Consider the following 15,953-nt stretch of genomic DNA (forward strand, 5'->3'; position numbering starts at 1 on the left):
TATCATAGTTTGGGCAATATGCATTCTTTTTAGTAGCTACCATCCATCTCATTGAAAATGACCTACAATGTTCCAGGTTTTAATGCAATTGGCCCAATATCATCTGCAATCAGAAGAGAGAACCCCACCATCACTACAGAATCATTCTTTCATTTGGATTTCACGAAGGCCGTCTTCCATGAGAGTGGTGATCATCTTTAGGGAACAAAAGACCTCTGTTTCATTCTTCTTTTGATATTTTGAAAAGAATTATGATTTTCATATTAATAGATATGATACATGGGATAAATATACTAATAATTTAGATTTCTCAGGAGACTCCGGCTTGAGAGCAGAGACTTACAATACAACTTGAAATAATCAATCAAACCCTTAAAGCTCTCACAATCATTGCATTCTTGTGCCTGTGTACTTAAGTGAAGCAAATCAAAGATTGTAGAACCTGTTCCTACCACAGAACTCTGGTCCTGTGACCCACCAAGGAATGACTCTCAAAGACTTGAACAATACTGTTCCCACAGGACTCTAGAACACCTGTATTATGGACTTGTGGGCCTGTGGTGGGAAACCACTCATGCCCTGGAAACAATTGCTTGCAATCCACCTTCCTCACCCCACCCCCTTCCCCATTTGTGATTTATGTATATAAGCTCTGCTTTTACTCCAGCGTTAGAAGCATTCTTCCATTGATATTCGCTCTAAGGCAGGAGGGCCCAAAATACAGCCATTAAGCGGAGTTTGGGCTGGGACCTTAAACCTGGTTTACTCTGAAGCTCATAGATTGGATCACAATAAGTCCCAGCCCAAGTTCCACTTAATGGCTGTATTTTGGGCCCTCTTGCCTTAGAGTGAATATCAATGGCAATTGTTTCTCTTTGGCACAGCAACCCTTCCCAGCTTGATTTTTCTAAATCTTTTGTTTCTAATTAAAGGGACCATTCACTTCTTAAAGAGGCCTATTCACTGAGTAGGCATTACCTCACTACAATTGAGTACCTGAAAAGGCCTTAGCCTAAAAGGGCCAGGGTCTCCCATTGCATCCTGGGCCATCTGCAGTCATCCTGATGAATATCTGGTCACTGGATCCAGATGGCTCTAGAGGAGAAAGTGAGGCTGGTGACCTTGCACAGCACTCCCTCACTCAAATCAAAGTCAATTGCAAGTCATGTCATCATTTCCCTGATGCCATGGTCCTCTTCGAGAATGAAGGACAAACACAAGAGAGCATTCTTCACTTCGAAACTGGTTAATTAAACTTCTCCTTGATTACTTGCACTCCTATCTCTAGACCTGCTTTGTGCAGCTCCTAGGTTGGAGACTGGCTCAGTAATATCCTGTTAGCAATTCTGATAATAATGAATCATTAAACAAAGTTATCTCTATGTTTTTATCTACAAGGCATCCTCTTGGTTCTTTACACCATTCAAGTGGGAGACAACTTGTTGAAGGAATGCCTTTAAATTAAATGCTTTTTTCTGATCAATAAGTGGTTAACACAATAGAATCTTGTATTCTCCACACCTCTCAAATATCTTTTCTTCTCACATAGTTTTGCTTTTGACCTTTCATTTGACAGGTCAATAAGCTGGCTGCACACATTTCAATCCTGAAATGATTCCCCTATCAGAAAACAATCATTTCCCAACATGACATCATTTTTCGCCATGCTGGTCAATGCTTACCATGTCCATCACCTTCTGGCTCTTTTCTTAAAGGAAATATTCATGACATATAAGCCCTAGTGTCCTGAGAAATCTACTTTACTTCTTTCATTTCCTAATTCCAAATCTTATTCTGTAGCAGATTTTTCTACCACATTCCCCTGTGCCCAGCTTCACTTCAAAATCACTGAGAATCAAGGTATGTGTATTGACTCGGAGTCAAAGAGCTGGTCAAGTTCTTTATAGAATTCCTTTGCTTCTCCACCCTCTGCAATAGATAGTGGTGTGTTGATTACAATTATCTTCATGGGGGCTTCCTTGCCTATGTATGTGATAATCACTAATTGGTGAGATGGTCAAGTGTCCTATGCAATGACATTTAATAGTGCCCTTGGGTGCACAGTGAAACCAAGTACACCAACTCTGTTATTTGCTTTTCTGCAGAGAACCTATAAAGCATCCTTCCATTTAGTTGCAAATTTGCATAAAGGAAGAATGTCAACGTGGTTGTGGTTTAGTTCCTCCAACAGTGTGCCGTCACCTCAGTCACTAAAACAAAGAACTAACATTTAGAATAATATCTACCATATATAAATAATTATAGACAGTCTAAAAACTGTGCTGTTTTTTGTACCCTCTCTCTCCTTAACTATGGTCATTGCAGATGTAAAAGGGAACTACTAGACCTGAAAACATTTTCTATTGTTATCTCTTCTGTGGGTTACCATGACAAAAAATTCATCACCTGGAAGCCAACTTTCTATCGAAGAGTTTTCATTTAACTAGGTCAGTCCTTAGCAGACAGTTTGCCACCATAATCACATTTGGAGCTTTGCTGATTGACAGAAACTTCCTTAGCTTGTGTTCTGCTGGCAATGACCTTCAAGAACCCATAATGAGGCATTAAAGGAATTGTGTTCTGGAGAAATATACATATAGTGTTCACAGAAGAGAAGATGAGAGTCCCACCATATTTTGAGGACTGGTCACATCCAGCTCTACACCTGTCATTTAAGAAAGAACATTAACAAGCTGGCACTTGTCCAAAGGAATATATCAAGGATGGTGGGAGGATTTAAAGGTATTGTATGAGAAAGTTAAGGGAACTAGGGGATGATTAGATCGCAAAAGATAAAACTTAGTGAAAAAGATAACTATTATTTTCACATTTATAACAGGTTTTCATGTAGAAAAAGTATTATTCTCATTCAACGTACATATCGGAGAGTATAATATGGCAGATAGATTTCTGGCCTTGAAATCAGGAAGACTGGGTTCAAATCCTATCTTTAGCACTTGATAAATATGTGACCTTGACCATGTTACTTAACCTCTGTCTCCCTCATACAACTCCCTAGAATTTATCTACCAAGTCATAGACAGAATGTATTCTGTAATATGTTACATAATTATATATATATATATATATATATATTTTATATATATATATATATATATAATACAAATGTAGTACCTTTGTGTACCTCCAGAGAAAAGATCTAAGACTAGTGTTCATTATCGCCATTCAGTCATTTTTCAGTTGTGTCTGACTCTTTGTGACCCCATTTGGGGTTTTCTTAGCAAAAATACTGGAGTGGTTTGCCATTTTTTTCTCTGGCTCATTTTACAGATGAAGAAACTAGGACAAACAAGGTTAAGTGACTTACCCAGGGTCACACAGCTAGTAAGTGTCTGATGCCAGATTTAAACTCAGGAAGATGAGTTTTCTTGACTCTAGGCCTGGTGCTCTATCCACTGCACCACCTAGTCACCCCAAAGTATTCATTAAATCAGAACATTTCAACTCAGTGTGAGAAAAAACTCCTCAAAAAGTAGAGTTGTCTAAAAATAGAATCAGTCGTGTTGTGAGGTACTGACTTCCCCATCACTAGATGCACTCAAGCAAAGGCCGGATGATCTCACATTAGGGATGCTATAGAGAAGATTGTTGAAGGATGAACTAGATGGTTTCTGAAGTCCCTTGTAATTCCAATCATCCATATATAAAACTCTTCAGAAAAAGCAAAACTACTGATTCAAATCAACAAGTATTAAGTATCTGCAACATGCCAGGCAGTGGGCTAAGCACTGATGATGACTCCTCTTGCTTAGAGACATGTTTCTCTAGCAGTTTCTAAAAGTAGATAGATTATTGCTCACATGTTTTGTTTATTATATGCTTACATGTTTTATTTATATGATTTTAGTCAGAAAAGACTTCTATTAGAATAGAAAAATATGTGCGCATGGGTTTTATTTTTAAATTTCTGGGTTTTATTGTTGTCATTTTTTTTGATCCCTCAGTGATTTCTTGTTTATCTTTGATTTAGAATTTCTAAGACTGATTTAATCTCCACTAATCCCCATGACAAGCTTATGGATAAAATACCCATTTGAAAAATCCCTCCTATCTTTCTGAGTCTGTGGGCAAATAAGAATATTTTATTATCTTTTTTTCCCACATATCTAGGCCCAAGGACTGCTATAAAGTTAAATTATAATTTTGACCTCCAACCCCATGAATGTCATGTGGTATAGATCTTGGAAATAAGCAAAACTGGAACTTCATAACCTAGTTGAGGAACTAAGCATCTGTGTTGGTAACCAAAAATGGGCTCCTTAGCACTTAGTTCAACAAGTGCCCTTGAATAGTTTGGCTTTTGTTCCTTTTGAGTAATTCATTGAGCCTTACTAGGTGCTAAGCCCCAGGTCCAAACCCCTATTAGGTGTAAAACCTTAGTGGGTGTGGATTGGCAACTAAGGTGGGGCCCAAGGTGGGGCTAACTCCAGGGAGGGCCTAGATTACATGTCTGGGAGAGCAGAGGCTTTTAGACCAAGTAGGTTTAAGTCCACCTCTTTGTGATGGTTCTAGGTCACATGGGTGAGTCGCATGTGTGTCTCACCCCTGACACTGAAAAAGATATAAAAACCAGGGGTTGGCTGTCTGTTCTTTGGAGTTCCTCCTTACAGCAGTGGCAGCACATGACTCTGGGCCAGCCCTTGCTCTGAGCTCCCGGGCTGAAGCTAGATGTTGGTAACTATGAATCTGTATTTGGTCTGTCTGTTAATGTTTGTAATTTGTTTGTAATTTTCTCTGAAGTTCAGGGTGCTGACTTTTTCCCCTGAACTAAGGGAATGATATTTGTATGCTGAATTAAAGTAAGCTTGTCAGCCCCTTCACCTTGCTTTCCTTAGTTAAGCAGATCAAAGGCTGTTGGCAGCCTTCTGGGTGCTGGCTGTGGGTAGATCTTACACCCCCACAGAAGCTGCTAGCCGGATTGTTGAAACAAATGGCGTAGTCGGCAGGATCTACCTTTAACAGGAAAGCACAGCGTTTTGGGGTGCTGGGTTGGTTGAATGTTTCCCTGTTTTTGGACTGCTCTTTGTACTTGGGGTGGCTATGGTTCTGTGCAGCCTCAGGAGCAACAAAATCCAGATGGAAGTGCTGGGCATGGTTTCCCAGGGGCCCAGAGCAGGAGATAGTCCCTTTTTCCCAGGGCTTAAGCTGATAAGCCTGGCCACGGAGGACTGTGCTGAAAGGGTGAATGTCTTGAGATTATATTGTGTATGAAGTTTTGAAACAGGAGTGGAGAATGGCCTTGGAGACTTGGAGAATGGCCTTCCTACAGATTTGGCAGGAGGGGCTGGTGAGAAAAAAGAAGAAGCAGACAGCAGCTGCTGAAATATTGATCCAGACAGAGCAGGAGACTGCCTGCATGGGAACTTTGGAAAGCTAAAAGCCCTGAGCTGCCTTGGAGCTGACTTCGGTGAGAGGATCGAAGTGGTGGAGAATCACCTACATTACAATCCAGATTCTGGCAGAAGCCAGGAGGGGCCACCCAGAACTAGACAACCAGGAACCCAGGGACTTGGAATTCAGCCCTGGAGCAAGATGGAAACTTCGCAGCAAGGCACTGAATCTGCCTTTTTGGTCCCTTCAGCTTGGCCTGCTTGGGATCCAGGAGGGAAACATGGATTTGTTTTTATTGGGGTGAGGGAAGTGCCTTGGACCCCCCAGGAACCCCATCCATTGGCTTTTATCGTCTAGTTGCCCCTCAAGACTTGGAACCAGTGACTGGAACATAATGGGGAGAACAGACCCCAAAAGAACTTTGGACTCTTTATTTGAAATTGGGACTTTGGGTGCCAAGTGGAAGCCTGCAACAGCAGTTTGGGGAGAAAGAGACATCCCCAAGAGAACTCTGTTTGCTTTAGGAGTTACTAACTAAAGCATGCCCATGCCTCAGGGTACTGGGAAAAGGCCTGGAAGGGCAGGGTGATGCTCAAGAAGTACTTTATGAACTTAAAAGATTAACTTGCTTTGACCTAGGGGTGGACATTTTAATTGTTAACAAGTATTTTGGGAATGATTGATTGACAAGATTATCTTGTTGGGACCTAGGGGTGGGTCATGTTTGTATTGTAAACCAATATTTGGGAATGTCACTGAATGATATGTTTTGCTTTATTATGAGCAATATGTTTTAGTTTCCTTTGTAATTGGATCACAATGTATGTTCTAGAATACATGGCTGATTAGATTATGTATCCCAGTGTTGGTAAGCAAAAATGCTGACTTCTTCCCCTGAACTAAGGGAATGATATTTGTATGCTGAATTAAAGCAAGCTTGTCAAACCCTTCACCCTGCTTTCCTTAGTTAAGCAGATCAAAAGAACCTGTGCTGTTGGCAGCTTTCCGGGTGCTGTCTGTGGGTGGATCTTACACCCCCACAGAAGTTGCTAGCCAGATTGTTGAAACAGCATCCTTCCAGTATATAAGGAAATACCAAATCCCCATTCAGTTTTCTGGGACCTTCAAGGAAGATTACGTCAGATGCTAACACTTACATCTTAAAATAGTAAGGATCACTGGTGAGCTGCAAGGTAGAAACCTTGCTATAGGCCTAAAGGATCCCCAACCAGGGCCTCTCAGGGACCTATAAGAAATATGTTCCATCCCAATTGAGAACAGGGACCAACCAATTATACTTCAAAATTTCACCCCAATAAATTTGGCTTCAGTTACATTTTTTAAATTGTCCTAAATTCATCCACCAAATGGAAAAGGAGGGATGGGAATCTATGTCAGATTGAATGTCATATCACTGTAAAGCTAACCCCTCAAGAATGACAGAAAAGATTGACAGGTGTTTTGCATTTGAGGAGTATGAAGCCAGATAAAAAAAAAACAACCCTGTTCCTTCAGAAGAAAGTTAGTCAAAGAAAATGTTGGTGTTATCAAAACCCTAAGAATGGCCCTTTTTTCTTTTTGTCTCCTTTTCTTGAATTCAGTATCCATGAGAGAATCTAAAAGATATATCTTGGCAGGTTTTTCATTGGGGGATGAGAATATCAGAAATTTCAAGGAAGAATGTTTTGTTTTTTCCTTTATCCAAACCACAGAGCTGACCACTTTCAAAGCCACAAATACCTAACAAGGCCCCAGGGTCCCCTGAATGAACTCCCAGAATGTCAAGAGAAGACACAGAAGCCAAGATAACTATGGATATTATTCGTGCAGTACCCATAGAGATGGAAGTGAAAAGCAATGGAAGTAATTTACTCAATAAACCTGTTAAACCCTGATGATTCTAGCCCACAATTCAATAACAAGAAACAGCGTCTGAGTGCCAATTTTGCTCCAGACACTAGAGGTACAAAGAACCAAAAGACACAGTCTCTGCTCTCCTTAAGAGGCTTATATTCCATAGCAGAAAACAACATGTATGAAGATAATTAAATATTATATACTGGTATAGAATATGTATAGTACCCTGAGGGAAGGAGAGTATCAGCAACTGGGAGATCAAGATTGGTTTCCTATCTGAAGTAACACAAATTGAGCTTTGAAGGAAGTTGGATATTGTACTAAGGAAAAAGAAAAGTAAGGATGTGAGGAGGGGAAGGGACTGGAAGAAAAATAATAATAGGTAGCAGCACTTCTTTAACAAGTTAAAGCTTGCAAAGTGCTTTACAAAAATTATCTCATTTTAAATATCTCATTGTCTTCTGGGAACAAGATGTTCCATGCAATTAAATCTTCCAGATGATAAAAATTTAACCCTTCGTCCCAAAGAGGCCAAAGATAGAAAAGAAGGTCTCAGACCAAAATATTTATGACAATGCTTTCTAGTTGCAAAGACCTAGAAACAATGCAAAACCCCATCCACTGGAAAGAAACTCAATAAATTGTATACAGGGGTGTAATGGGATACTATACTGCCAGAAGAAATGATGAATGTGAAGAATCCAGGGAAGCATGGGAAGACTTATACGAACTGGTACAAAGTGACATAGAAGTAGAACCAAGAAAACAACATTCTCAATTACTATAACAATGGAAATGGAAAAGAAAAAATAGTGACAACAACAGAACTGAACAGAGCAATTGTAATGATCAAACTTGACCTTGGCAAAGAGACAATGAGGTGTCAGAAGAAGACTTTATCGAATGAATATACACCATATTGGTCCAGACATTGGCCTTCCCAAATATAGACCACACTCCTAAAATGAGATCTCTTTGAAAGGGAAAAAAGTACATTGATGTATGATAACCAAAAAAAAGCTTATGTCACACCCCAGTTTTTAACCAGCCAGTGATTTGAGGAAAAGTGCTGCCTGTATCAAGACTGATATAACAGTATACATACTTTCCTGCCTTCTTAAACATTGAGTACAATTTAACCTTCAGGGTCAACGTTAAGAATGTCCTTTCTTATAAGGGATGTCCCAAAAGTCTTAATACTGTATTAAGCTTTAGTAGCTTTAAGTTAAGAAAAAGTTATTAAAGCTTACAAGGTTGCACCAAGACTTTTGGGACACCCAATTAAAGTTCTGTGACTAGTTTTTAATTTCCCTGTCTCTTTCTTTAAAGCCAAACTGTTAATTGTCCCTCTCCCTGGTTATTACTGTGCATGCTTTAAATAGTAACTTAAATAGTAATAGCCATTATTTGGTCTGCCAAGCTCCATCTGTCTGCTTTTGATCTGATTTGGGTCAGAATATCAAAAAACCAAGGTTGGTAAAGACTATTAACATCAAGTCAACAAGACTAAATAAGAACTTAGGGAATAAAGGGCGCACTTAATACAGGCGTTTGGCAATAACTGTTTCACGTGCTCAGATACTGGGCAGCGGGGGAGGGGAGAGATTACAGCCTATTGGAAAAAGTACTGAGTTTGGATTAATAGAATCATTGACCATAAGAGATGTAGAGACCTTAGAGATTATTTAATACACCCCCTTCATTTTGTCCAAGCTCTCATAGGAAGTGAGTGCCAGAGCTGGAATCCAAGTCTCGACAAACAGAAGATAACTAAATGCCATCACCAATTATCCAGCTCCTTAGGCAAATCTTTAGACTTTTTTTCATCTGTCTTGAAATTGGTGGGTTGAACTAGATGGTCGCTTCTAGTTCTAAAATCCTACAAAGGAAGGAAATAAGAATTTATGAAGCACCTACTATGTGCTGGCACTGTGCTAAGTGCCTTCACAAATATTACCTCATTTGATCATTGCAACAACCCTGTCAGGTAGGTATTATCATTATCCCCGTTTTGTGGTTGAGGAAACGGAAGGAGACAGAGATTAAATAACTTACCCGGTCTTACATAAGCTGGCAAATGTCTGAGGTCAGATTTAAAAGCAAGTCTTGCTGACCCCAAGCCCAGCGTTTATCCACTGCGCCACCCAGCTGCCCCTAACGAGAACAGGCGCCTTTTATGAGAAGCCAGGAAGATATCTACAATTGCTTCTACTGTTTATATTCTTCCCAATAGCATGTCTTTTGGAGAATCGCCCCTTTTAAAAATACTTCCTCACCCCCCCCCAAAAAAATAAACAGCAAAAATAGTAGGCAAGGAAAACCTAGAATTTCTCCTGATTTCATCAGCATTTGTCCTCCTGTAACCGACAGAGATCCTACCTTTAGCGATAATAAAACAAGGAGGAAGAGGAGAGAAAAGAGGAAGATGAAGAAGAAATAACACTTATACACTTAGGTTGCACTTTAAGTTTTACATAACAGATGCATGTAATATGTATGTGTATATATTTATGTATATATAAATGCACATTAACTCATTGTACAACAACCCTGTGAAAGAAGTGTGTTGAATTATTATCTATCCCCATTTTGCGGGTTCAGAGAGGGCAAGTGTCTTGCCCACAATCACACAGCTAGCTGGTTTCAGAAATGAGGTTTGAACTCAGCTCTTCCTGAGTTCAAATCTGGCAGTCCATCTAGTATACCAGGCGTGAATTACTACAAGAAAATAAAAAGTCATCTCTCAGAGGCTAACTTTGTGATAATGCCCCTCTTTGCACCCGGCCAACTGATCTTTGGAGGGTTATAGTAACCTATAAAACCCCTGTAAGTATCTCGATTCCCCAGACTCAGTGCCTGACTGATGGCTCCCATTAGGGAAATAACTTTAACAGCACCACAGGCAGTGAGGAATGTGTAATTCGCAGATTTCTTTGGACAGACTTAGACCCACAGATGCAGGCAAATATGACTAAATAAATAAATAGATATGCAATTTTTAAAATAATAACTGATTCTCTCTGAAAGTGTTTTATTTGCTCCACACCTTCCCTGCCAATGAAGGTTACCCTTATAGTAGAGGGAATCTTTTAATAACTGATCGAGAAGTAAGCAACTGTATTTGCGTTTTGCTTGTGACAGGCATTTTGATCCCCGACTCTCCATTCAAACTGAATTACTCTTCTGAATGTATACAGAGGAAATTCAGAGGTCTTGGTCAACAGAAGCAGATACTCATCAACACATACTCCCAACCAACAACAGTGACCAAAACAAAGACATTTTGGGGATTGGGATTACTTCAGTTTAAGAACATAGTGAAGAACTGTTGATACTTCTGCCTTAGAGGAACCCAGGGTGCAAAGGTGATATCATAGGGTAGAAGGGCCCTTGGAAATCATGTAGTTCAGTCCTATCCTTTCACAGATAAAGATGAAGAAAAGGAGTCCAGGAAGTGACTTGCCCAAGGTCACACATGGACTAAGTACTAGTGCTAAAATTTGCAACCAGGCCTTTGGAATCCAAAATTAGCATTTCTTACTGACATACCCTGATACCAGCATTACAAACTAGGCCAGGACAAGTGAGGACATTAACTGGCTTGTCCAAATCAGAAACTGCCATGGAGACCAGGAGCACTAGATGGCATTTTGGTCACTGTGTGGAGCATTGAGGCTGAGTAATAGCTTCCACAACTAAAATCAGAAGCCCCTTCCCCAAATATCTTCTTTCTCTCTCCTTATGCTGCCAGCCTAACCCTGTGAATCCTATGACTCCAATTCATAATCCTATGAATAAAGGAATGCTCCTCTTGGCATGGTCATCATCCTGAAACCTTGGACTAAACCAACCTGAGAGAATAAGAAAGGACTCGAGGTATTGCATAGGATGCCGCTCCTGTTGATTTTGTAACTCCTTCTCACCCTACCCTTAGCCACTCTCCATATCCCAGACCTCAGACAACTTTTAACACAGCTTGGCACAGAAGGTTTATAGAGTCAGAGAATGTTAGAACTGGTCAGGGTCATAAAAATAATTCATTCCAACTGCCTCATTTTATAGATGAGGAAACATTCAGGAACACAAATGCAATAATAATAACAGTAATAATTCAGGACATGGTCATAACCAGAAAACACAGAAGGATCATTCTTAAGTAGCCTAGATTCAGCAATCAATGAAGATTATGTAAGGAAGCAAGAGAAACTGGGAAACCACTTATTGCAGCAACGCAAAATTCATGACCTCCGAGAGGGCCATGGACATGCCTGAGTGGTTCGGAATCACGAAGTATATTCTCTAGGTAGAAGGCAGAGGAAGTATAACATTTATTTAGACTCCAGAGGATCAGATCCAAGGACCAATGCCCCCAATTTGATATCATAGCAATAATATTCCAAAACCGATAAGCCCACCTTACTGTAATAACAAGGAAATTATAACAAAATATTATAGCAAGGAACCAAGTCATACTGTAGCTTCCCCTCGATGCTAGGGCCATCCTAGAAAATGATCACTCATGAATCCTAACTCTCTCTTGCAGTTCAGCTGACTCCAAGCTCCTTGATCTCCACAACTTCTCTCTTGTTCAGCACTCTCTACTCTGCACTGTCTCAATACTGGCTCTCTACTTCTGAATCTTGCCACTCTCAGCTCTGCTGCTCCCAGTTCTGCGGATCCCAGTTCTGGACCCTCTTTTTATACCATCCTAGGCATCATCTGATTGACTAGAACTAGGGTGAACATGCCATTAGCTCTGGTCTTAGCAACCCCACTTAGGGCCCTAAGGGCTTCATGCCTCTCCCAAACTAGCAAACTAGTTTGCTAGCTAGACTGGGGCCTCATATATAGTTAGTGAAAGGGTATGGGCCTGTCTCTAATCAGGCCTCCCTTTGTTGGCCCCACCTGAAGCCTATTCAATGGGTAGGGTGGTGATGGTTATTGTTTTCAACCTCATGGACCATACTGGCCAGGGGGTTTTCTTGGCAAAGATGCTGGAGTGGTTTACCATTCCTTTCTCCAGTGAATTAAGGTAAACAGAAGTAAAGTGACTTTCTGAGGGTCATACAGCTAGTAAATGTCTGAGGCCAGATTTGAACTCAGGAAGATGAGTCTTCCTGACTCCAGGTCCAGCACTCTATCCATTGAGCCATCTAGCTATCCTCTAATGGGCTGACAGATGGCAAATGCCTGTACTACAAATACAGACTTCAAAATGTCCTGGAGAATTTAATAGATAAATTGTGTTAGAATTACACCATTATCACAGACAGAACCATTGCCCATAATCATATAGCCATAAAAATTTAAGAATAGCATTTTTTAAAATAGCAGTGTGCTAGAGCCAGCTTCTACCAGCTTACCAATGCCACCAATTGCTAAGTCCTCAATATAAGCCTTTACACTTTGGAAATCAACAAATGCTCCAAAGTAGGGCTTGATTTATTATTTTGTTATATTGAAATATTGATATAAAAATATTTTTGAAAAACCAAGCTCATCAATGCCAGCTAAGATGTCAGAAGCAATACATGAACCCAAGGTTTTCTGATGTTGTGCACAGATCAGTTCAAAATAACACTGAAAATTTCCTTGATCTTGTGACAATGATGATACATCTATGACCGGGTATGTTGGATAACCACAGTACCTCACAGATTCAGGCACTTGCTAGCTATGTGACCCTATGTGAGTCACTTAACTGCTGGCTGCCTCAGTTTTTTCATCTATAAAGTGGGGGTAATAATAGCACCTCTCTTCCAGGGTTGCTGTGAGAATAAGATAATATTATAGCACTTTATTGACAATCCTGTGAGGCAGGTAGTATACATACAATGTACATTGCTATGTATCCACATTTAACAATGGCACCCTATGAAGTTAAGTCATTTGTCTATGGTTACATAGCTCGTAATTGAAAAAGAATACAAACCCAAGCTTCATCACTAGCAGGCCAGCACTCTATCCACTTTGCCTTACTTCCTCTAAGATCTAAAGAAATGTGCACAGACCAAGAATCTAGAATGAATGTCTGCTGCAGAACAACACTGAAAATTCCCTTGGACATGTGATAATGACCGCCCATCTCTGGTTGGAGCAGAAGGTGATGACGTGCAATTGAGGTTAACTAATGCCATGCATGGACCACACTGACACTAAATTAACTTTCTACGGAGACTGGCCCTCATTAACAGGTGTGAAGAGTCTTCTTATCAGGGGGACTTGAGACAGACAGTCATGGATTCATAGAAAATTAAAGCTGTTGGGGATCTTAAAAATCATCTACTTGGAAACCTATGTAAGTCTGGAAGCTTATGCCACCCACACACTACTTCTCATACTGGAAGAACCTTCTGTTCCTGCAGCCTCTCCCTCTGATTGGCTGGTCTATAAAATATCAAACCAATTTGAGCCTGTGTAGGGCAGGTGCAGTGAATAGAGTACCTGGCCTGGAGTCAGGAAGACTAATCTTCCTGAGTTCAAATCTGGCCTCAGACACTAACTAGTTGTGTGATCCCAGGCGAGTCACTTAACCCTGTTTGCCTCAATTTCCTCAACTGTAAAATGAGCTGGAGAAGGAAATGGTGAAGCACTCCAGTATCTTTGCCAAGAAAACCCCAAATGGGGTCACAAAGAGTTGAGCACACTACTGGGCAATGGGCCCAGTTATTGTGCCTGAGCAAAACAATACCATATGGTTGAGTCATCCATTTTTGACCCCTGAGGCACTTGTGCAAAGTATTCAAGGCTTAGTACAAAGGATCAGGAGATGCCCTTTCCCAAACAAACATTCTCTTTCCAAAGCCATATCCCCATGCCTTGTTCCTCCTGCTGTTTCTCCTGTCCTTTGTTTCTCTTTCTACCTGATTGGTGGGCTCTCTGCTGAACCCACATATTCTCTGCAAGGACTGAAACCCCACGTGGGCCCCCATGCTCCATACCCTGGGCTCCCCTTTGGGGTGTAAGCCTGCTCTACTCCCAGCCACGTGCGAGGCTTCCTGTGAGACACTGGGGGCACCAGGAGATGCAAGACGCTCAAATCTGTGCTCCTGTTCTCCTCCCTGCAACACCAAGGTCAGTTCTTTCACAGCCCCTCCAGCTCTGCCATCTGTCAGGGCCCCTCAGAGATTTAGAGCACCTGGTCACGGAGACGAAGGAGCAGGGGACCTGCAGAGCTGAGCTAGAGAGAACCTGCAGCCCTGGGGCAGCCAACGAAAGGAAAAAGACAAAGGCTGAGGCAGGAAAAAGAAAAGAGACATCGAGGAGGGCCTATGAACCAGACGTGGCCAGTACTACCCACCTTCTCAAATCCTAAGGGAAGTTCTCAGCCTAGCTTTTTCCTCAGCCTCACCTCCCTGGGTCTTTCTAGCAACAGACACAGTAATAAACTAGACTACTTTTTTAACCAGACAGTTCAAGTCACCTGGATTTTCCCTTCACTACAAAGAAGACCCTGGCAAGTGCCATAGAAATGTTAGCTATTATTATTACAAATTATTATTATATTTGTAATAAATATAAGTGTGAATTATATTTGTAATAATTATTATAAAAACAAACTATTATATCTGTAGTGGTTATAAATTTGGATTACTGTATTTGTAATAATTATCATAAATTTGAATTATTGTATTTGTAATAATTATTATAAACCTAAGTTATTATAATTTTAACAATTGCTGTAGGCACAAAATTATTATATGTATAATAATTGTTATAGGCACAAATTATTATATTTGTAATAATTATTACAGGCACAAATTATTATTTTTAATGATCATTATAGGCACAAAGTATTATATTTGTAATAATTATTATAAACAAAGTATTATACTTGTAATAATTATCATAAATGTAAATAAATGTGAATTATTATATTTGTAATCATTATTATAAATGTGAATTTAGGGCACTGTGTTCTATGAGCAAAGCAGAATTGGAGTAGCTCAAAAAGAATATGAGATGAGCAAATTAGAGACATCTCTGCTCCAATGGTCACATGGACTATTTGTGCCTAGCCTGGGGTAGAGCCTTCTGAGCTTTTACTGGTCTGATCAGCCACAATGGAACATACTGTATCTTGACTCCAACAAAGTGATGTCATTGTGGTCCTCTTCAAGTACAAAGGACAACAACCAACCTACTAACCATAAGTGTAAATTAAGGCAGAAAATCAAAACTCTGCTTAAATGTTAGGAATCTTCCTAACCCAGTGCTCAGAGAAATTTTGCTTGTAGTCCTAAGTTTTTATCCAATAAAAACTCCCTAAAGAAGCAAAGGAGGAAACCACGCAGTCCTGAAGGGCTGCTACATTGCCCCAGGCTTAAAATGAGCAAATCATTGTAACTGGATGTTGCTTCATCTTGGAACATGCTTCAGTTTGCTCCCATGATTCCCATGGATTCCCTTAGCTATTGTACTAATGCTGACCACTTTCTGAAAGGCCACAGCAGAAGAAACCTGGGGCCCAGGGACAGAGATGGAGCAGCCTGTGAATAAGCTCCTATTAAGCATGGCTGGAGCCATGGGCACATGGGTGGCACCTATGTCCAGAAGCAATAAGGTTATGCCAAAATCAACCTGCCCTGGGCATTTTCTGGTGTTAGTGATCCTGATTTGACCATTTCTAGACTTTCTGGGGAGTTATCACAGATGATGACTCTGGATATAGAGAAGAAAGAAGTACCTGCTGACCCTGGCACCCCTTTGACTTCTCTCTCTACAGAATACAGTAGTTAGCCAAA

Source organism: Trichosurus vulpecula, chromosome 2, assembly GCF_011100635.1.
Source record: "Trichosurus vulpecula isolate mTriVul1 chromosome 2, mTriVul1.pri, whole genome shotgun sequence".
NCBI lineage: Eukaryota > Metazoa > Chordata > Mammalia > Diprotodontia > Phalangeridae > Trichosurus > Trichosurus vulpecula.